General features: G+C 40.8%; 1 long non-coding RNA gene across 1 annotated transcript in view; it reads left to right on the plus strand.

The window, feature by feature from the left end:
• The window catches only part of LOC111933533 (uncharacterized), a 77,654-nt gene that overhangs the window by 33,437 nt on the left and 19,830 nt on the right, over positions 1-24,387 (plus strand). The window contains exon 3 of the long non-coding RNA XR_015286482.1: positions 1,375-1,448. This is a non-coding gene — a long non-coding RNA (uncharacterized LOC111933533). The remainder of the gene's footprint in view (positions 1-1,374; positions 1,449-24,387) is intronic.

Raw genomic sequence — 24,387 nt, forward strand, 5'->3', positions numbered from 1 at the left:
TGCACAGAGAAATCAGAGAAAGTGGTTTTGTTAACAGCATAAGCTAACCCCAAATTTCCCTGGGCTCAGTCATTCAAACAATTTCATTATTACTTTGCCAGGAGGTCAATAAAAAAGTTTGCAGAGGCTCCTGTGTAGTAGAGGCATGTTTGCAATTGTTATGGGCAGGAAGGATGATCTTGTGACTCAGGCCCTGGAGTGTCCCAGATGTGCCACAGATTTCTCACACAGACTACTTAATCTTCTGAGGCCATATGTTCAGCTGGTATAAATCAGCACAACTCCAATAAAGTTAGCTTAGCTTTCAAGATTTTCTGCAGCTGACGTTTCTGACCCCTTGCAGATCGGTTGTCTCTGTAGAGCAGAGATATTAACACTTCCCTGCCTCGGACACTGCAAAAGGATCAGCTCGTTAAAGTTCATGTGCCTCACATGTAACAGAGTTTGTGAAACGTCCTGGCAGACAAAGGCGCTTGGCATCCCAAGTAGGTCTTAAAAAGATTTGCTACAAAAATAATACTCCTTTCTATCAGAGGGTTGTTCAGTAGGACTTTGTATACAAAGAAAGTTATTGCCAAACCTTCTGGACTTGTCAATTTCTCATTGTCCAAAGGCAGAAGCAACTGTAGTTTGGTGGTCTTGCCTAAAGTGCTGCTGAGTGCGGACCACAGCAGGAGGAGCAACTCAGCCTAAGCTGAAACAGGAGAATTGTAGCAAAAAAGCAGCCTTTCTGCGAGGCTGCTTTGGCTCCTCACTTTATCCATTTGGTTTGGGTTGGGCTCCTCCAGTGTTTTATGTTGGCAAAGCTCTTTTTAATAATAAGGAAAACAAAGGAAACTTGACGTCTTTTTGCAGCAGTTACGAGCAATTAAGGGCTCAATTCTTCAAAGGATTGTAAACCTGTGGGTGGTCTCATTGATTTTGGAGCTACTGGTGTGTTTAAAACTGGGCATGCGCTTGTGCATCTTGTGCAGCTGAGCCCTCCTAGAGCTGCTGCTGATATTTCCATTTTAGAGTCACTTTACAGTCTCTAAAATTATTACTGGAACTGCCTCCTCCTCTGGGCATTGCACACCCTGGCAGTTTGCCTCTGTCTTCTGACTGATTTAATGCCACAACATAAGTGTAGAATTGTGGAAATGTTTCCATTAAATCCACACTGTACTGCACATTTCTCAGTATTTAAATACTGTATCTTTTCCAAATTATGAAAAGAAATATTGAGATCGACTTCCTTTAAAAAATGCTTATTTGACATCAAGGAGGACAAAGGCATGAAAATACGTATGCATTAAGTAAAACAAATGATCTGACAAACTTTCCCTCAAAAATGTTAAATGTAGCTAAACAGAATTCCTATGTGGTATATTACAGGGCTTTAAATCGGAGCCCATGGAACAGGCTGAGCTGCAAGCAAAGAGAAAACGCTGGTTACATATGTTCAGCTGGTAATGTATGCTTTTATGCTTTCCAGTGTCCTGCTGGGGTTCTAAGAAAATATTTACAAGATGCAAATAAAATGTAAACGGCATCATGTTTCCATGAAGAAAAATGAATGGACAGCATCCATGCAGCTCAAACAGTTTTACATATTGCACCAATGTTGCCTTATGATCCTCAAGGACCTTTCTTTGCACAGAAAGCCAATTACCTGAAACATACCACTTCTTTCTTTATTTTTTTTTCAAAACAGACATTCTGTTAAAGATTATCTTCCCTTGCAATACATGCCTTCAGATTTTATCTCTTTATCATCTAAACAAACCCTGGGTTCTGAGATGGCTTTGCATTTCCACAGGTGTTTCTTATCAGTTCCATATTTTCTTCTGACAACATGAAAAAAAACATTCATATGTCCTTGCTTAGTAGCTGTTGCCTGACCCAATGCTAAAGCTTTTCTGAATGCAGAAATGTGTTGCGTGGCTGCTGTAATATCTCTGTACCCCAGGGGTCTGCTGCTGCTTTCTCTTTTACAGCATCTAGGAGTCACATGCTTGGCAGTCAGCACGGAGGAAAATTCGATTCAGAGTCAGAGAGGAAAGAGGTGACCTATTTAAAAACAGTGAAAAAAAATAAATAGAATAATTAGTCATTGTACCTCATTATCTAGCCAGTCCAATTATTTGTTTCCCGCATGCTGGGGTGCAGAGCACCACTGCTCCTACTGCTGTTTCTCCTATGTGTAGATTTGTGTGAAGGCAACAAATCAGGTATCACAGCAGCCATGTTGGTGCTTTTCTTGATTTAAGTTAAGCTTTTTTTTCCTGTATCAGTGCCTATCCTTCACCTTTGGTACCACAAATATGCTCCTTCCATCTCATCCCCATGACTGGAAAAGAAAAAGGTCAGTCTATGTTATCAGATTAATATATTCTGGATTCTGAGACAGCCACTGCAACAAAGCACTTAAGAACCATCAGTATGCGAATTTGATTCATCCTGTTTTATGTTTTTAAATGTAGAAATGTAAAAATACACACTGGGAATATTCAGGCCTTCAAATTATGTATACAGTGCATTTGTATTTCTGTCTTACATGAGCTGTCATAAAAGCATGATTTTTACAGAAAATAGGTATTTACAAAGTACCTGAAATTCCTTTTGACATTTTAAATCTTTGATAAGTACTTCAGGTGATTATTAAAATACTTGCCATTTATGAACCTAGACAGCAAAAAAATGCTTTGTAATAATTTTGGATAATATGTATATTTAGATAGGATGTTTTTCAGGGCACACACTGTGTTTTACTGCTGATTATAATTACCTAGGAAGCTTCAGTTGCTTTGCCTACTGAAATAAATCATCAATTTGTTTCTGCAATCAAAGGCAAAGAGCATGCTAAATTCCTGCACTGCTGGCAGTGTCCTGGGAGTTGTGCTGTGCTGGGGGAGTGCTGGCATTAGCCAGACCACCACTGGCCCCCCATGCATTCCCACCCAGACACCCTATGGATCCCCACCCAGCATTCCCACCCGGACACATGGCTGGTGAAGCCTGAGCAGCACAGCCCTCTGGGGGCTGCAGCACCTCTGGGACTGACACAAGTTCGTATCACTGCGTTGGAGGGACTTTTGGAGCAAACCATAGGCTCTTCAGAGGTATTGATCCACTTCTGGAGGGTTTGGTGGGCTTTTTTAATCAGAAAAGGAAAGGTCATTTGTCCATGAATGTTTTTGAAACAAAATTCTTGCGGTGATAACAAGGGGAACGATGGGGGAAGCAGCAGGTTGGTGTTCAGCTGAGCCCTGGGGATTGTCAGGCTTCAACACATCTAACAGGCTTTATGAGTACAGCTGGTTTCTGTACCTCTGCACTGCCAGTCTTGCAAACAAGCCCATGTAGCTGTCCAAAAGGATGGCTCATGTGAACAAGCACTTAGAACACAAGAAGCACATTGTTTCTATCAGTTGCACTTTGTTTGTCCACATGTTAGTGCAATGGTCTCTTAATATATTCTGAAAAACGGAGAAAACCTTTTCCCCAGTGAAGACTGTTGAGAGAGCATGCTTGACCTCAATGCCTCTGTTTTGTTCTCCATTCCATGCTGGTACTACTTTGAAGGTAGGGTAAGAGGGGTGCATCACAGAGCTACCCTCCTGTTCTGGTTTTGGCTCAGCCTCTTGGGACCAGTGAAGGAATAGTCCTTCAGACCTGGACCAAAACGTGATGATTGCCCAAGCTGTAGCTGTTCCAGCAAAGGGTGATGACAGACAGTGCCACACCTCTGGCTGCCTGGCAGCACCCTGGGATGCTCAGCTGTAGGAAACCCAGCTCTACCACAGCTTTGCTTCTCCAGGGGGACATGAAATACTCGGAGTACAGCTCAGCCTGTGGCCTCTTTCTTCATTCATAGCATTACCAGGTGCGAACAGGAAGCTTGGATAGAGTTTCTGGCCTAATCTTTGTACAAGTGTGTTATGCAGGACCTCCTGTGTGTGCTGTCAGTCAGAAGGGAGGGAGAGGTGAGATGTTATAATACCACTGATGTGATCCTGCAGTTTTCACACCGGTGGGGATCCACAGCATGGGCTGCAGGTTTTCATGTGTGGAAACTGAGCAGAGACAGGTTCAGATTTAGGGCAGACAAGGGAGAGAGGGCAGTGAAACACCTATTTTATGATGACAGTTTAGTGGCTGATGGTAACCTGTGTCTCTCCTGTGTGAAACACATGAGGAAAACTTACATTTTATCCTGTGACAGCAGCATCGGTCCCTTAAAGTGCAGCTCTTCCTTCAAATGTGTTTTGTTTGCTGGTTCCCTTGCAAAAAGCCTTATTTTCCAGAGCTTGTTTTTACATCCGTGGGAGCCAGGCACCGACACCCACTCACGGACTTTAGGAGACGCTTGCTGCTGAATAGCCTGTACTTAGAATTCACTCTCCGGCAGCCCAGATAAATAAGGGGAAGGTTTTGCCGTGTGAGGGGAGCTCTGAAAGCCGCCAGCTCGGCCGCATGCATGCCCTCAGCGGGTGAGGAGGCGGCTGTGCAGCGGCAGAGCCAGGGGAGCCAGGCGGACCCAGGGGCTGAGCCGCAGCGCCTCGCCGGCTGACGTGGCTCCAGCACAGCCAGAGTCCCGCTTGCTTTCGCCTGCCATGGGCCTTTCATGGCTCTGATGAGACGCGTTTCTCCCTCCGCCTTGCTTTGACTTGCTTGATAAGTCTGCATGGGCATGTTTTTCATCCTAAAAATAAACAATTAAAGAAAGCTAAACAAACAGGAGGGAGAGAAAGAACTCCTTCCTGTTCTCACAGCTAATCTCTGTAAAATTTAAACATGCTTATCAGCCAGCTGTGCTCCATTATATCTTTCGCTTCCATCTTTTGTCCCGGTCTGCAGCGGATGCCGGCCGTCTGGTTTGTGTCAGCCAGCAGCTTGCACTGACTGATTCCGATAAAGGAGCCATGAGCTTCTTGGGAGAGTGGGGAATGCGGGGGGTGAGGGAGGGAGGGAGGGAGGAAGAAAGTTTTCAATGGAGAAATGGAATCCTGAACAAGTCATTGAGTGCTCTGTGTTTCTACCGCGCTGGCTGGTGGTGTTCCTTGGCAATTCACACTGGGATAGAGGAAGGGAAAAGGGATCCCAGCCACGGATATGTGGGGAAAAGCACTTGTCCACACTTCTAGCAGTCTTCAGGTAGAAAGTAGGTGCCAGTCGCACTGAGGCTGGGAGGTGGCTGTGTGCTGAGTATTCTTGCCTGCTGCAGAAAGCAGAATAAAGCAGCTGTGTAGCTGGTGTAATGTATAGCACGGTCCTGCCAGGAGTGTAAGGAGGTGCAAAGGTGTGCTGCAGGCGCTTTTGCCCTGCTCTGTCACTGCTCTTGCCCCACACACATATGCACTGAGGCTGCTGTACCATGCTGCCTGCAGGAGAAGGTAGTCCCAGACGTAAGCACAACCTTGGTTTTCAGAGATCAAAATGAAAGCTGATAAAATGTCATAAAAGAGTTGTGTGATCAGCTGCAGTTCCTCGCCACTGAGGACTAAGGCTTGGATGCAGGGTGGTGTAGGCACAGTCTGTTTTGGAGCACACACAGCCTGTTTGGTCTGACCTGCTCCGACTGGAATTTAAGGGGAGAGGGTGGGATGACAGGGGGAGCCCACCCCTTTCTGTAAACATGCCAGTGCTTTTCAGTTTCAGTGTGCTAGAGAGCAGCTGGAGGGGCCCCTGGCCCAGCCACATAAAGGACAGCTCCAGCCACGAAGGGGCGATGTTGGGGCTCACAACAGCACTAGCAGCAAACTGGGGGGGCTCCGGGGGGAAAACAGACAGACCAGTCCTGAATTTCTTGAGCTGCAGGGCAGTTCACAGGCATGCTGAAGGTTTCATGTGCACTAACCCAGTATTTTAGCAAATTCAGGCCAGTTTGTGGCTTTCAATGGAATAAAACCGCTCTGGCAGCTGCAGAAGTGTCTGAAGATGGAATAGGGAGAGGGTCCTTTGTTGTGTTTTTCACCGGTTTGGGGTTTTTTTTGACCTAGATTACTCCCCTTGCATTTCAGGGTTAAATAAAAACAGATCTTGAAAGGAGATGTAGAGAGGGAAGAGAAAACAGGAGAACATGGATGTTGATCAAAGGAGAAAATGCTTGCTTAAAACCCAGGCCTACACAACTATGGTGTCCCAAGGAATGCCAGGGTTTCCCAGCCTGTTGTGGCATCTATTTCAATGAATATGTGGGAGTGCAGGCAGCTGGGGGGCTGGTGCAGAGCAGCCTGTCCCTAGCTCAGAGGGACCTGAGTACTGGGGAGAAGTCACTACATGCTGGTTCTGAGTGTCACTGGGCAGGAAGTTGTGGTGGTCCTCCCCACTGCCACATCCCCAGCATTCTGCTCCGCTGCTTGGAGTACAGGCTGGCAGTCCGGGAGTAAGGTCAAAAATTACGAGTATTGGTATACACCTACTCTTGCCGTTAGGGGCTCAAGGCAGTCTCAGAAAGCTTTTAACTGGATTCAGTGTCTGGGTTTTTTTCCCTGCTGTGGCTTTGCAGATGGCTTCCTCAGAGGTACAGCTGTCCAGTTTTACCAGCACTGTAACTTCTCATATAAACATTCTTCCATGTATTTTATGGTAGGCTTTGTAGTCACCGCATGCCACAGAAACATTGTTGACCACTTGCAACTTTCAAACAAGCTAGACTGTATTCATCATCCTTTTCTGGAAAAGCCAACAGAATGAAAAGGTCACACAAAGCCTTAAAAAATGCACTGTTTTGAAGCATGCCTTACCACTGCTTTGGATAGAAAGGGATTGTTAATATACCATGTAGCAGAGACTGGAAAATATTGTGCATGGAATGACAGAGGAAGGTTCCTGATAATTACTGCCTACGTTATAACTTCATGAGATAAATATGATGCTTTTTTTATACACTCTTTCTGAGAAATGTTCCATGCATTCATCTTTGGGGAGCTTGTATACTAATACTTCAGTAATTAGTTTGCAGCTGAAATTAAAAAAAAAAATAAAAACAAAAAATGAACAAGCAACAAATCCTCCACAACATATCAAACCCCTATTTCCATCTGCCAGAGGAGTTGAAATACAAGCTTGTCTCCTCATGCTGCATGAGGATCTCTGTTCTCTTGTAACAGCTGTTAGCAGGATCTGAGGGGCAGTCATGTTTATCTTAATGAAAACTTTTGGCAGAGCTTTCTCCTAAAGTTTGGGTTCAAATAGTCCTCTATCTCCAAATGACTGTTGGTTAAGGAGAAGGACTGGCTGTGTGAAAGTGAGTGATTGTGATGAGAAACTGGTGAACCCGTGTCAGAGACCACTGTGAGGTACAGCTCTGGGTAGCTGGGAAGTGAAATTAGAAACCCAATGACAGAAGAACCAGACCTAGAAGTAGTTGCTGAGAAAGAGAACTTTTGGAAAGGTGTGATGTGAGGCACAGGAAGGCAAGATCTTTTTACTGGTCACCTGATGAATGTTGGGAAAGTGCAAAGATTAGAACATACAGGGATAGTGTTGCTGTGTTATGCTGTAGGTGCTCCATATCCACAGACATGAGATCCATCTCTCTGATTCAAAGTCCACTGAAACAGTCAGAGAAAATACATCCTCATACTGCTTTTGGCCATGATCTTAGTATGGGGAGGCTGGAAAAGTCATGTCTTACTGCTACATACAGACATGCAAACACTGCTAAAGTGTAGTAGTTAAAGGCAGTTAAAGTGAGAGGCTGCTTGCATTTCTTGCCCTCTAAGCTCAGCATCAGTAACTTGCACTTACTCAAGAAAGGGAAGTTAAGTAGAAGCTATTTGGTTATGCCTCCCTGGATAACAGTCTTATCTTTACCTATAAAAGGTGTAAGGCAAAAAGAAGAAAAGAGCAGATAGAGAATAAGAACAAATATTGCTGGGAGTTGCTGAGTAGCCTGGTGGGGTGGCGTGCTGAGATGGACTGTGAAGAGTCTAGAGAAGGAAAGAATGTTGTAAATGAAATCCACCATGACTGAGAAGCCTTTTGTTTTTGTCACAGTCAAGTAGTAAACAAATGCAGCCAGACCTGCAGATGAACATTTCTTTAGGGTGTGCTGGCCATCAAGAACATGTTCCCTGCTTCCTTGGCTTGGCCTGCAGGATTAGAGGAGGATGTTTCCTGAGGAACAGCCCCAGACATTCCTGTGGGGGAACTGAAATGAAGAGCTCTCCCTGCAACTCTCGACATTTCTGCTTGCCTGTGTCAGCCAGGAATGTGCACCAAATGGAAAGGGCCTTCTGACAGGTGGCACATTAGTCAGCAGGCAGTGCCAAACCTCCCTTCTGCAGCTGTTTATGGCAGCCCAGCCTTCAAAGGCCAGACAATGAAATGCTTTCCTGCATTTGACAGCTTAGCCAAAAAGTATGATTATGTATATATATATATATATATAAAAAATTATATATATGATGTCTGAACTGCAGAAATATTTAGGATACTAGTGTGTGTCAGACTCTATGCAGAAGTGGTCTAAACATGATGGGAAGTAAAGGACCAACATTTTTTTTTTTTTAATATACTCTTTGTGTGTATGAAATTTTTAGTGCCTAAATATAGCTTTTCAAAAATACTGAAGACATTATATCCATTTAAATGGTTCTGTGCTCCCCTACCCTACAAATACTGAGCAGTCATGGGCTGTACCACCCAGTAAGTGCATGCTTCTTTCTTCCCAGTGGTTTCTCAGGAATTTTTTCACAGTTTGAAGAAAGTTGGAGAGATTCAAACTTCCCTGTAAAAACCGTCCTTTATCATAGACGACTTTATACCTTTCATAGTTCAATATGTGTCTACACACTGCAAAAATAACTCTAGGAACAGAAATGTGGGATGGCTTGAATGTTTTTACCATAGTCATCTCTTGGGGTCAGTGCAGCCCAGTCCAATGGACTTGTCAAATATTTCAAGACTAGAACAACACTTGCACTATTAGTAACTAATCCAGTGTCACAGATGAAAGAGGGATGGAATGTTATTTTTAATGTCATAAAGTCTTTCTTTAGTGTCTCTCTGTAATGCCATCCACCTTTGGCAGCTTTTCAAAGAGCAATCAAATAGCTTGCTTAGAGCTTTTCTCTCTGCATCTCACTGATGGGAACCTTCAAGTTGCTTCAAGAAACATTTTGTTTCCACCACAGAACATAGAATAACATCTACAATACCTCAAGAGAAAAGAAAAATATGTTTGCCTTCCCCAGTGGCAGCTGTTTATTGTATTCAGAGCAGTCTGAAATCTCTTGAGGAAACAAAACACAACCCAAGTGGCTTGTTGCCATTTGTTTAGACATTACCAAAGGCCTAAACCTTTCCCCCCATCCCCCCAGCATACCAGTTTTCTCTAGCTGTTTTTTTTTTTTTTTTTTTTTTTGCTGCAATTTCATCACAGAACAGACAGCAATTGGAAATGACAGCATCCTTCGAGGTGCCTGGCAAACCTCATGTCCAAGAAGGACTGAGAGCAATCCTGAACATAATTCTTGGAGGACCCAGGCCAAATAGCTGTCCCTGTTCCCTAGGGCATATTATGCTTCACAGAATCACAGAATGGGTCAGGTTAGAGGGCACCATGATGGGCCATCTGATCCAGCCTCCCAGCACACCTCAGAGCTGGAGCTGTCCATAGCAAAGGAAAGTGAGGTCTGGTGGACAATAGGACCTTGTCCCAACATGCAGTCAGAGCATTGTCTAGACGTCTATTTAGACCATGACTTTGGAAAGTGCTCTCTGCATCTGCCAGCGTGGGCTAACCACTGCCTGTCTGGGAAGAACTGCGCATGTTTTTAAGAAGGAGCTGGATTATTCTTATTTAGACATGTCTCATACATGGGAGGCAGCAGAATAGCCCAGCGTGGCCTAATTGCTTACATCTGGATCCCTGCTGAAAATGTACAGTGGTGTGTGCATGCAGTTTCAGTGGAAGAGGCGTGATTTATCGAGCTGTTCTTGGAAGCAGCAGAAGGTTACTAAGTACAAAGCAGACATACTCCAAGTAGTAACTGCAGCCCAGAGCTCCTCTCCACCCTTTTGTTCCATGCACATTAGCACACGTACTCACACGCATAACTGGAGTGCCAGAGGAGCTTTGCTTTCAGGGCTTTTCTGTTAAAATAAAAGGAACAAAGGAAGCCCCTGTGCAAAGACTGTGGTAGCCACAGATACTGTTTACTCCTCATAGCCATGTAATTCTGATTCTTGACATTTCAATGGAATGGAAATAAACCACATCACGGTTGCTCTTTCTACTACAGTAATAATTGTGGTGATTACCTCTAGCACATTATTTTCTACCAGACTGGCTCTGTGAAACCAGCCACAGAGGGAGGCACAGGCTGTGTGCCTCCACACATCCTCCCGTGTTGCTTTCACAGTGCTGCAAGGCCATGCACAGCCCATGTGCCCAGGGCAGCTGCCTGAGACAAACAGAGAAGCTTCTCAAGTGAAAGGGAACATGTCATTTTGTGCAACCTGTGCATAAAATTCTGCACATTTTGTTTGTTGTCTGAAGGGCTGAGGGGCTGGACATCTCAAGGATACCTTTTTTTTTAATGAATATATGTGTTAATGGCTGTAATTTGAATGTGTGTGCTGATTTTGAAAATTGTCTTTGGAAAGAGATGATTTCCTGTCACAATTTCTATGTATGAATAGATGTTCCTCCCTTTCTCCCTCCCTATGCCCCCGTAATATAATCTTTTCATCAAGATTAATTCAGTAAATGTGTTTAGGTACATACCAGACCCACTCCTAGGTTAAATCTTAAAATCTTGGTCACGCTTTGAGAACACTGATTGTCCTTATCTATTTTAAAGTTAAGGAAGGAGAACGAATTACAGAACTGAGAAGGAAGGCAGCAATTAAACAAAAACATATTGTAATTCCAGAAACGGTTTTGAGATGTATTTAAAAAGATGTCTTATTTTTTTTCCTCCTCTGGTCTTTTCCCCAGTAATCAATAAATTAGTCCCATATAGCATCCATCCATGCTGTCATCCCCTCATTCTGGAATTCAGTTTGTTTAACAACCATACACTACACAATCCTCCCTACCCCTGACTTCTCCCTGACTTGTCTTTCTCCACCCATAATTTTCTCTGCTCACACATCTTCCTATTGGTGATTGACCAGCTGCCAGATTTATCTTCTGCCAGGTTAATATTCTTTCTGTAAGAACCTGGGTGGGAAGTTTTACATAGAAATTCTGCATAAGATCATAATTACATCAGCCATGCATCTAGCTAGGTTGCTTCTCTGTTTCCTACAGAAAAATCCTTCCAAAACCCTTTCAGCTCCACCACACTCAAAGCCAGGCTTTTATTTCATTTTATTTGGAATTATTTCAATGTACAAATCAACACACCATCTGAATGTTTGTTTTTTTTAATAACTGATCTTATTGCTTTCTGAGTTAGTTTAACTTCTTATTTGCCAGTAGCTTCTAGCTGGACCGTATAATAGGTAAATACTTATTTTATTGTCAGTTCTTGTACTGAAATAGAAAGCCATTGACTTGGGTTGCTGTGTAGGGGACCCTTCCTCTGCATAGAATTTATATATTTTTTTGAAGAAAAATAAAAATGGCAGTTCAAGACTTTTATCTAAGTCTTCACAGCTTGATATTTACACAGCACAGTAGTATCTAAGGATGAAAGAAATGGTGTTAGATGCATTTTTAAAGCTCTCTAATCTGCTCTTAGCAGTATTGCACCCTTGATCTTCCTATGGGGACAGGGAGGGGAGAGAGGGTGCTCGCTGCTTGCTTGTGGCCAGACAGGAGAATGTGTGACTCCTGGGACAGGTCTAGTGCCCTGCCATGGGTCAGGAGAGGGCACCTGTGCCATGTCACTGAGGCCTGGTGCCTGGGAGGGTAGGTGTAACTCACCTGGGTCTCTCCTGCCATCTCTAGGCTCCAAACAGATCTGAACCTTGTGCAGTGAACGTTGCACAGGAGAACTGTGGTGAAAACCCCACTGAACATTTAATTGCTATTATTATCTTTCCTGCCACTTTTGGTTGAATGTATGGTCTCCCTTATAGCTTCTGCTCTTTGTTTCCTTTTCCCACTCTGTCCTTTCCCCATTTCTTTTTTTATTTGCTTTTTTGTGTTCATGTGCAAGTCTGGCTCCTCTTAACTTTCTTCTGCTTCTTCCCTTGCTTCAGCACTTCTGTTTCTTGGCACCAGAAAATAGTTGCAAAAACAGGACATGAAAATATGCCATGTGAACAGTGTAAGGATGAATGCTCTGAAGGTTCAGGAGTGGCTGCAAAGCCTGATTGCTCTTTAGATGTAGCAAGAGACACAGATGTGGCTGCCTGGAGAGGAAACAGTGGCACCAAGGGAACAAACTCAATGACCATTGAAACATAGAATGTTTAGGGGCTGGAACGGACCATGGAGATCATCTAGTCCCAGTTGCCCCTGCCATGGGCAGAGACACATCTCATTTGAGAAGGTGGCTCGAGGCCTCATCCAGCCTGGCCTTGAACACTGCCAGGCTGGGGCACCCACAGCTTCAGTGAGCAACCTATTCCTCATCTCACTGCCCTCATAGTAAAGAATTTTTTTCCAGTTATGAAGCCTCAATTTCCCCTCCTTCAGTTTGTACCCATTACTCCTTGTCCCATCACTGCAGTTCCTGATGAGAGCCCTCTCAGGCTTCCCTGTGGGCCCCCTTCAGACTCTGGAAGGTTGCCATGAGGTCTCCACTCAACCTTCTCTCCTCCAGCCCTGACTTCCTTGGTCTGTCATCACAGGGGAGGTGCTGCAGCCCTCTGATCACCTTTGTGGCCCTCCTCTGGACTTCCTCCAAGAGTTCCACGTCCTTCTTACCTTGTGGACACCAGAACTGCAGGCAGTGCTCTAGGCTCTTCTAGCAGACCCAGGTACTATAGCAGATCCATCTAGTCTTTTTTCATTTTCCTTTGGACCATCAGTTTTATTCAGTTTTGGCCAAACTAAAACCTCATAAATAACACTTCTAACAGTGACATGTAATTAAAGATACAAATGCTATGGACAGTATTCCAGAAATAGTAGTTTTCAGTGTTTATAGGGTCTCAAGAGTCCTGGATCCTTCAAGCAGTACCAAAGAGAGTGTTAGTTGCCCTATTTTTTGGCAATATAACAGTTTTCCAGCTACAAGCATTCTTGGCACTTACCTGACAGCCATCATCCAAAGGAAGAAACTCTGCCTGTGACCAGAACAGTTACTGTATGCGGTGATCCCAGATGTTGTTTACTTCAAATGTGGCTTCCTTGTGAATGTGTCCCATTTGGCAATAGGTAGAGCAGCAGAGATGATTCCATGTGACACAAACCTAGTAACAGAAAATAAAGAAGAGTCCACAGCATAAACTGTGTACTGAGTTCTGGCTGAATATTGCCTTTCTTTTTAATTTTTTTAAATTGTATTTTATTTTATTTTATTTTTGAAAAGATCTTTTGTTTGTCTATGGAGAGTTCACACAGAAAATAAATACTGTAGTATTGGATTAGTTCCTGACACTGGATTTTTGCAGTATGAACTGGAGACACTGAGCAGAGACAGATATGTAAGACTGTCAGGCTGGAAACCACCTTGTCCCTTGCCTGACAAAAACTAAAATCAAATTAGAAACTTTGTAGGCTTGTTTAACTTGAGTCACTCTCAGAAAACATTTTACAGTATCAGGGCTGGATGCTGTCCTTGGACAGTGTGGCAGTTTGGCTAGTGCTAAACACCACCACAGACAGCAACAGAGAGTGTTGATGAGCTAGATATGATTAGCATATGTAAAAGATAAAAAATATTTTGATAGGTGAGTACACTTTTATCTACTGTTAAGTATTGCACATACTTCCATTGTTCTTGTCCTCCTATGTGAAAAAACAAAGCACACCAAAAAGCTCTTCTTCCATCCAGTGGTATAAGATTGAAAGCATTTGTTTCTTGGAGCAGAATGATTTTCCATTTTTATACTCTTCCAAATATCGCATTCCACAAATTTGAGAACACCAAAATTGAATTACTGATATTTATTCAACAAGCCACAAAAATGCTCAGACTTTTCAACCACTAGCATTACAATTAGTGTGGCTCCTATCTGAGTGCTGATGGTGAAAATGATGACTTATTTTAAAAATAAAAAGCAACATTCCAGACACTCCCATCTTGGTAGAAAATAAAAAGAATTTCTTGCTTCAGTAAAAGCTTCAGTTAAAAATAAGCCTTCACTTTCTTACCATTAATGGCAATTGAAAAGCTTCTATCCTGACAGTGCTTGCTTTTTTTTATTTGGGATTTTTAAACGTGTTTTTGTTATTGCTATTGTTATTGCTATTGTTATTGTTATTGTTGTTATTATTTTTATTATTATTAGAAGCAATACTAATCCTATTATCTTTTCATTGGTAAAAATCTTCTTCAATGTGGATTTGCATTTGAAAAAAAAATATTTTCGTGCTTTTTAGTTGGATGGTATTTCTAATAAAAGTAATGTGAAACAGAGAAACAGGGGGAGAGAGAGAGATTTATCCTAGAATTGCTTGTGGTTGTGGAGTGGAGGTCATTATAGTGTTTGGCAGGTATGTGGTAAAACAGGCTTGTCCAATCAGACAGAGTAAGGTCTTGAACTATGGCTTTATACACCCAATTACACCCAACCCCACCATCCAGACTTGGTCTCTAGTTGTCTAAAGCAATTAATGTCTTGTTGCTGATATAAAGTGAATCCATGCCAAAAAGAGAGAAAACTGCTTCAATCCCATATCTACAGGCTAATAAACCAAGCCATAACGTGCACAGGGAGTGAATGTACCCATGAGGCGAGCAGGAGTGGTGAGAGGCACTGGTCTCCTGTGAGGTTTTTATCTGTACTTATTAAAAATACTCTTTTGGTTTCCAAATAGTCAGAGATGGTGCATATGTTACTGGTGAGAAGGCTGATGCAAGGTTAAAAAAGACAAACAATGAGAAATGTTAGGATAAATTGTACTTGGAGTCTGTGGGTACAAATTATTAATCTCCAAAGGGTAATGTGGAGAGAAAGTACCTGACTATTGAGTAGGTTCAAGCATAGACAAGATAAAATAGCACAGTGTTTATATAAAGCTTTATAGGCTCCTTGATATTTTTCCCGTGGATAAAGGAGGTAACAGTAGTGCTTCCATTGTTCAAGGTGCAATCAAATAATTTTGCTTCGTTATAAAAGGTACATTTTAAATGTAAATTTCAAAAAAAAGAGCAGTTCAGGACTTTCGTGGTCTTCAGACAGAATTCTGGGCAAGTCTTTCACCCAAACAGAATATGCATTAGATACCACAGCATATATAGAGAGTAGTCTTACATTGCTTGCAGTTTATATTTCCAAAAGAAGTAATCTTATTTTGCCTTATTCCAAGACAAACTTGTAAATTCATAAATTTCTTCCATTCATTGTCATTCCTTAGGGGAGGATGCTATTAAACAACAAGTGAAAGGTGGAGAAGTCTTTCAGACAATGTTCCCTGAAGAGTTGTGGTCATTTTTCCTGCTGAGGTGAAGAGGCACTTCTGCACAGCCTATCCCAGCTCCTATTTGGTGCTCAGTACCCTTCTTTTTACCAATGCAGGTAAAAAAAAAAAAAAAAAAAAAAAAAGAAAATAATGGCCAAGATAATTTCATTTCTTCTGCAGAAAGAATGATGTTCCAGCTTTCAGCATTCTTTACAAAAGATGTATGCCTCTGTAGAATTATTTTGCTTAAGCATAATAGGCACTTATGGACTGAGAAGTATTAATTTAATTTTTTAGAATCTCCGCCCTTCCATCTACTTTCTCCTACCAGATAGGCTATGGCTAGATAACCATCTTAGTACAGAGTTTATTTGCACAGGGGACTAGATTATTAGTGTGCAAAGTGTCCCCTAAAAAGGGACTGTAGGCTGCTGTGCAACTATTTCAGTGTTTCTTTCTTGTGTATTTTATGAATTGAATTAAAAGGCAATGACAAAACAGAAAGATCACACAGAAATTAGTAAAAAACTATATATAAGGACAGAAAAAATGTCAGACAAAAGTTATTAAATTACAACATCTATGAAAGCAGGCACACAAAGAAGGGTCAGGACATCCTTAGGCTTTTCATTAGACTTTACTAAGGACTCAAAAAGACTGCAAAATTTAATGTAGCACTGATGGTTCCATAGTTGCTGATTCTGGAGCAAAATGCTTGCCATGAAAGAGTGGATGGATAAAGAGAAATGATTTATGTTCTTTTATTTCTGTGTTCTCTCTTCTGATTTTTTAAAGGAAAAGTTCATTTTTGTGTTGGAAAAACCTCTATATTTTGAGTTTAAAAGTCCTTCTGCTAGCCCTGAGGTCTCATTTCATGAAAATGATGCAGGCCTACCTCACTGTCTGGCAAACCATAATAGTGACAACAACAGCAGCAACAAAAATATAAAGTATTTTCCTCTACCTTTTCAAGTACTTTGAAAACAGGAAAATACAGATTTTTATTTTTTTTTCTGATTGCAAAAGCACCAAAGTTATTTTATTTTCATCACCTACATAGTTGCACATATTTGAGAAATGAAAACAAGAAAAAGCAACTGTAAAAATAGTGGAAAGTTAGGAGTTAGTTTTCACAGTTACCTCTTTTTCACGTCTCAGAAAACCACAAAAGGATTCTTTGATGCCAGTTGGTCTAATGAAGTGATAAATTAGCCATCATTAGCCCTCATTACCCATTCCTCTGGCAGTTCTTTGGGCAAATGGAAAACACCTATAAAGCCAAATATTTTCATCTGCAAGGGTACAGGCTTTTATTCTGGCTAGGAATAAAAGATATATGCAACATTCTAAAGGTGGGGATTTTTTTAGTTTTGTTTTCTCTAATTTGTGTCTGCTGATGTTTTCAGTTAGTTTTTGTTGTTCAAAACACTTTTTTGGGTTCTTTATGATGCTTAGTTCAACAATAATCCCACTGACCCACACAGGAATGTCTCAACACTACTGACTAGCCAGTGATATTTAAGTAATCATAATATAAGTGTGTTGGAAGAATTCTGTTCTGCTTTGGCATCTCTACCACTGTTTGGAACATATTTCAGTTATTTTTATGATGTTTTTATCTGATATTCTGTAAATAGTCCTGAGAGAAATATTTTGGTGGGAAGACATAGCATATAAAAATATACCAATACAAGAAAATACTTCAGACTATTTTAAATAATCATTTATGCTGATATTGCAGTGATTGAACTTTTTTTTTTTACATTTTCCTAAATCTTGTATATTTTTGTGCTTTAAGTAGATGCACAAAGAACAGCTGGATAACTTCAAAAACCCAGTGTTGATGCAAACATCTACAGTCTTTTGACTACCCAAAGTTTACCCTCAACTCTTTTGGTAGGCCCTCTGTACTTTCTAAGTACAATGCACATTTTTCTTCTGACTCAGCCACAGTCACCTTTCCAGTTAGTTTTAATCATCCATTACTTTAAACTTTTAAAGCTTGTTTACCATATTGAAGTCAATGAAAATTATTCTCTAATATGTGTTTCTGGTGGAAGCAGTAAAGAAAAAACACCTATTTAGGACTGTTATAACTTTCTTTTTAAAGTGATACAAACTCTTACATTTTCTTCTTTCCTGCTCTTAGACCAAAGGCTATGGAAAATCTGCTTATGCTGAATTTTGAGTGGTGCACTTATATCTAAATTACTGTTATTTTCATATCAGCTATTCTTGCTATTTTTTTTATTTATTTTTTTTTTGATTATGAGACTTCTGGCAAGCAGGGAGACCATCTCCAGCCCTTTACATGGCTGTTTGAGGATGACCTTTTGGTTCCAGCTCCTTGGGTTTGTGATGTAGCTTCAAAGGCAAAAACTGTCGCACAAACTCACTTTACTGTCATAACCTTAACAGGCCTCTAAGTGGCTACTAGAGCACACAGTCAAATGTTTGAAGCAGAGTATTTTATGGCAACCACACTTGATCTGTCATTTATGGAAGGAAAATGAAAGCTATGTTTCCACCAAGTTCAAGCGAGGTTTCTGGAAATATGTCCTTGTAAACAAAGTTGAGGATTCTTCCCACCTGCTTCTGCTTTCAGTCCTGATCAAACCCTAAGGTCCATTATCTGAAAATCTGGGGAAACTTCTGAGTCAGAAGTTGATCAGTTTCCAAAAAGAGAAGAAATCCAGATGGGAAAAAGAACAGATAAGGCAAACTGTTGATGCTGACAAATAAGTTGGCTTTTTTAATGTAGTCTGTCAAGTTAACACAAGGAAGTTGTGAAGTAATAGGAACATAAATTGTTGGTAATAATACAACCTGACATTTATTTAAAATTGATGGAAAGTTTCACAATAAGCACATTTTGTCCACATTTTTGTCTGCAATGCAAGAATGCTGAGGCCATTTTTTGTTCCCAGTGGGTAAAAGGAATAAAGGATCCTTCTCTAAGATTTTCTCTATTTTTTATTTTAAAGAATAAATCCACCTAGACATTATGTATATATAATGTGAAAATTCTGGATGAAATCTTTAGATCAGCCATTTTTAAAGTGAAACACTGAAGAAAAAAAGACATGTACAAAGGAAGAGAATTTAAGACTATTCCTCTACAGTGTGATAATCAAACATGGTGTTTAAGGTGTTAGATCCAGTTTGTGTTCTGATTCATGACACAAAGCTCATAGATTTATCTCATGGGTGTAGAAACTAGAGAATGAGATGTGTGTGGAGAAGAAATGGAGATCAGTTGGGATTTTGGGATATTTGTGATGCAGAAGATTATCACTAGTTCATTAGCTATCTTATATTCCTTCCTTTGGATGCTATCAATACAGGAGTGGAGAGAAAACGGAGAATATGTGGGAAATAAACAAGCTGGAAATACCAAAGTGTCCTTTTAGCAGTATCAAGAAGCCCTTCTGTTTGCTGTAGAACAGGACATGAGAGTTTGGTAAAGAATAGAGCCCACATGATCTTCCCTGCTTACCCTCCACACCCAGTTTGCAGATGACAAGAAACAACTGTGGACAGCAGAGTTATTCTCATTGTACCTGGCATTTAACTTCCAAGTAAATCATCACTTTCTCTGTCAGAATCAGGAGCTGATTCTCTGTCTCCTGCAGTTAATGGCAAAGGTACCATTGATTTCAGGGGGCAAAAAGTCAGTCACAGACACTCGGTGGTCTGGTTGTCTGATAACCCCTATGCTTAGGTCAGCCAACGTCTCACTTATGCAACAACAGAACATGAGCTTGTGGCTTACAAAACCTAAGCATAAGCACCAATCCCACATTGCTGAAGGAACTATAATACTGATGAGTTTCATTCTCTACATATTTTCTGGGTTTGAGACAATAAATTCAAAAGTCACTAGTGTTTTTTTCAGATTACTTGCTGGATTTTGAGGAAATAGCATGCAAACTGGTGATTTGTCAAAGGTCATGAATCTATTCTTTTTTAGAGTTAGTCAACCTTCCCTTGAAACATTTTCTCTCTTATGCTGATCTACACTTACCAGCAGAAGTGCTAAATTCTGGAGTGACCTGGCTAGTTTATTCCTGAGCTCTGTTTGATTGGAGAGAGATAAATGCTGCTGTCATATTAAGTATTATATCACGAAAGAAGAACACCAAATCCAGAATGGCTAATGAAAACACTGAAAAGGTTGTGAGGCAAAGAATAATATTCCAAAAATTGGAAATGCCATTAGATGAAGTCAGCGAAGTGGAATGTATGTCATGAGACATAGGATGTCTGATGAAAATAAAGAGGGTTTAAGAAAGTTATTGAAGACCTAAATATTTCAGTCTCTGAATCAGGAAGTCTGAGAAAAAATGGTCAGCTATATTGGAGCCCCAGGAATCTTAATAGGCATTTAAGGAAGGGGACAAAATTATGCAGGTGATAGGTGGCTTTTAAACACCTGTTTTTACCAGTGATAATTCAGTTGAGATGTTGCCTGGGACATACTGCTTTAAGAGAATAAGCATGACATCAATGAGGTGCAAAAGAAGAATGATGGGAAAAAGATTAGCAAATTCAGAAAAAAAAAGAGTGATATGCAATTAGAAATTTTAAAAGTGCTCAACAGCAGATTTCCTGAGTTACAGACAATAACAATGCAAGCTGCATAATGGTGGCTGCTACACTAGGAAATGGGATTGTAGCAAACCATTTATTTACATTTTAAGACCTAAAGGATAGTATTTTAAGAGAAAAAATATAATTCTTCATTAGATGATTGAAAAAAGTTGAAAAATAGGAATTTAAAATAATGTTTTAATACAGTCATGTAATTTTTAATTATAATTGTTATTTCCCTTTTAATGTATAAACAAACTGTCCTATATTGACTTTGTGACTGAAATGAATTTTATCTCCTAGTCTAAAGTTTTTCTGATTGCACGTGTTTTGTTTTGTTTTTTTCATTCTTCTCCATATGTCTGTAGCGTCTTCAATGCAGGAGAAAAAAAGAAAAGTTGAAGAAATGAATGGGCAAAGCATTTAATTAAAGAGATTACATCTGTATCTGGACATATCTCATGGAAATCTGGATTAACCTTCAGCAAATGAGAGTGGAAACTTTAATTTTGTTCCAAGACTAATGAAAATGTTCTGGATAGAAATGTGTATCATTTAGCAGCACAGCCTCCTTCTTACATTGTCTGTGTATTGCATTACTCCCCAGGGAACACATTCCTTCACATTTCTCTCCATCAAAGCCAGATTGCTGCTATGCCACGTAAATTGAGGCAGCATTTGAAGCGAAAGAGCCGATGGCTCATGGTTATATAAACTGTGCTGACGAGTTCAGAAGCGGTGGGGTTGCTGAGTTTCTCAGTTCTGTTGTTCAGCAGAGGGGATTTCAGGGAGCAGCTCTGGCTGCAGTGTCCGGAGCCATGGAGCCACATCTCCTCCCAGCCCAGGCACAGAGCAGCTCGGTGCTCCTCTCAGGCCAGTTTGTGGGGTACCTCAGCTGCACCACCAGCAGGCTGTGGGGTCAGATGTGGGTGATGTGGAGGGTGTCTCCCCAAAGCTGTGACTGCTCATAATAGCACTTTGCAGAGGGTTCTCTAGTGAATGCTGGACTATTGATTTTTGTGAGACTGCAGAAGCATATTTCCTGTCTCCTTCTCTGTTTCATGTTATTCCTTTACTTGGTGCTTTTCCTGCAAAGTGCCATATAATAAACTTCCCTGTTTAACAGCCACCAGCCCAGCTCAGTACACCTGGACCCCTTAGCCTTGTTGAGACAGCCTTTGCTGTTTTTTCCATCAGATACTCTGAGCATGGTGGAAGAAGCTTGGTTGGTGTTTTTCTCCTTTCATTTTTTTCTTTTTTTTCCCCCTTTTCTACAGAGCCATAATTTTCTTCTTCCAGTTATTTGCACTGTCAGAATTCTATCCCTGGTGTGATACTTGATCTTTTCATTAATGAAATAAGACAGTCATATTCCTGGCAGTGGGGAAAGCCTCAAAACTGATAAAAGGAGACCCCCATGCCCACAGATACTTTTTTTCCTTGTGTCTACCTGTGGACTACATGAAGGAGTTTGCAGGGACTCCTGGCACAAGGTGAGAGAAAACAGATAGGAAATATGCTTTAATAAAGCAATTTTAAAAACCTGTGAGGAAAAAGTTATTTTATAATATATTCAAATTTTACTAAGTAATAGAACAAATTTATTTTATTTTTCTTCTGTCCTTCCACTTTGAAAACCTGTTGAAGGTGAACAGCATGGTCCAAGATCCATTCAATGGCAATACTACTCCCCTCTTCTGTAACTTTCTTCCATTTCTTCATGGAGTTTGACCATCCTGGCCTTTGGGAGATTTCTCAGAGGCTCATACAAGAACTTCTGGTGCCAAAACCCATTAGGTCTGAATACATATTTTCAAAGCTAAAAGGGATAGCACCTTTCTCCCAGCTTCCTCACTGCTGCTGCTTTTAGTGCCTGGAAGCTGATCTCACCAATCTGATCTTGGTGTAGATCAACAGAGTACAGATACCACATTTCCCTATTTTAGCTTGGGGAAAAGGAAAATAGTCACAGCAGGAAAGTGCTTTGATAACAGTTTGACAGGAGTCAATAAAGAACATCAATTCAAAGCATCTGGACAAACACTGAACTGCTTAATGCAGTGAAAAAGAACTGTTGTTTGTCCTTGTTTTACCTGTTTATTTAGTTAGTAATCTTCCTATTTTATCCTTGTACTTTTCTCTACCTTTTGATCCCAAGAATCTAAGTAGTGTATTATAAAACTATGAACTCTCTAACTGCACAAAGAGCTCTAGTTTCTAGAGCAGCTCTGTAGATTGTGGTTAGAATCACATGTGCTTGTCCCAACCCCAAAGTATTTTAAAATACTTTGTAATATGTGTTTTATGGCACTGTGTGAAGCAATAGAAAATTACAATGGTTACACCAAACTCTCCTTAATCTGCCCAATGCAACCTTCTAAGACTCATTGTGATGTTTCTGACACCATGACAATGAGAAAGTATTCATTATTTAATTCCTTCACAACTTAAATGCTGTTCTGTGTTTATCACAATGTCAGTCAAGTGTCCAGGAGAAGAAAATGGGAGATACACACGGGCAAGAAAGACAATCACAGGAGGAAAAAAACAATTTGCTGGGTTTGAGATTTATGAATTTGATCTTCTCACAGGAAACTCAAACCAGCACTGTATGGGCAGAGTCAGTGTAGTGCAGTGACAGAAATGCTTTTGGAATTTCCATGACAAAAATAGATACAGAATTATATTGAAGAAGTACTTTCATGTAACCTTAAGCAGAAACGCCTGACTGTCTCAAGCTGTTAGGACCTTGGTTGGGATAGTTGTTAATAAAATCTCAAGACATCTCTGAGTCTGGTGAGATGGAGACAAGTACAAATATATAGCTGCTCCTTCTTACCCTTGGCATCCCATTCACTTGGATTCGACACAGATAGGAGTAAATACACAAGGAGTTATGTCAAAAGAAGTCACAGGGTGAAGAAAGTTCTCACTGAATAAGAAAAACAGCATGGAGGACTGGATGACATCTGCCTCAAACTTTCAAACTTCCTTGTCTAGATTTCATAAATATAGCGAAATGCTCTGTGGTCTCTATTACTAATAAATTGTACCCAGAGGCCTTTGTTAAAAGTCTGCTAAATACCTCTCCCCTCCCCTTGCCCCCTGGAATTGCCAATATTTGTGGTCAGAAAACCTAACAGACTTCAGCAAGAAGAAAAAAAAATATAAATGTAGGTGTGAAATCCATGCTACCTTCTGGGGTTTTTGTTTTCATAGTTACCCTCAGTGATAATTTATGTTGATTTTTTTCTTCAACATGTCCAAAACTTATCTGAAGAAATAGGATACAATTCTTAGATCATGCCTCAAGAAAACTTGCATATGAAACTTGCAGAACTGAAATTTCCCAAAGACCATCAAGTGTTACAAGTTTAGATTAATAACATGAAAGCTGGCAATTCTTGAAAACTGTGATGATCATTTCAAATCCAACTTTTAGGGAAAAAAATGGAGTTTTGCAAGGAGAGCATGGATGCACCCATTAGAGTGTGAGCTGATATATCAAATGATTTATCCTAATATCACACCCATCTAATTTGAAAAGTAGAATTAACTTTCCTTGCCCTAATATAGCTGTCAGACCACCTCCTTGACAAACAAGGCATTTTTTCTGGTCAGAAAATATCTGTTTGCTGAGTTAAAAAGGAATGAATACAAGAATGAATGAAATCTGATTCAGAACAGTGGGTTTTTGCTGGGATAGCTCCCCAGTCATATTCCACACTTTGTGTTGGAAGTCAGATTTTTCTGTCCTTGTGAAATGGTGTCTCATTTTGAATCGTAAAGAAGTAGCCTTTTACTAATAGTTTCCCTCTGTTTTAAATGGGATGGATTTGCTGTTGATAAGCAGCACTTCACAACCTCAGAAAGAATGAACTTTACTGAAGTTTCTGGATATTTTACCTTGCTTCTTAAGTGACCATTACTAAAATTCTAAACAATTTAAAACCAAGTAAAAAGAGGGACTGGATGAAACCTCCTTGAATTTCTATATATGTCTTTATTGAATAAGATGATCCCAGATCTTGGATTCACAGCTGGTCTTTTACAATACAGTAATAATTCTATATTAAACTTTCAATTTCCCTTCCCTTCCCTTCCCTTCCCTTCCCTTCCCTTCCCTTCCCTTCCCTTCCCTTCCCTTCCCTTCCCTTCCCTTCCCTTCCCTTCCCTTCCCTTCCCTTCCCTTCCCTTCCCTTCCCTTCCCTTCCCTTCCCTTCCCTTCCCTTCCCTTCCCTTCCCTTCCCTTCCCTTCCCTTCCCTTCCCTTCCCTTCCCTTCCCTTCCCTTCCCTTCCCTTCCCTTCCCTTCCCTTCCCTTCCCTTCCCTTCCCTTCCCTTC

The sequence above is a fragment of the Cyanistes caeruleus genome, chromosome 4 (assembly GCF_971803275.1).
Source record: "Cyanistes caeruleus chromosome 4, bCyaCae1.hap1.1, whole genome shotgun sequence".
NCBI classification, from domain to species: domain Eukaryota; kingdom Metazoa; phylum Chordata; class Aves; order Passeriformes; family Paridae; genus Cyanistes; species Cyanistes caeruleus.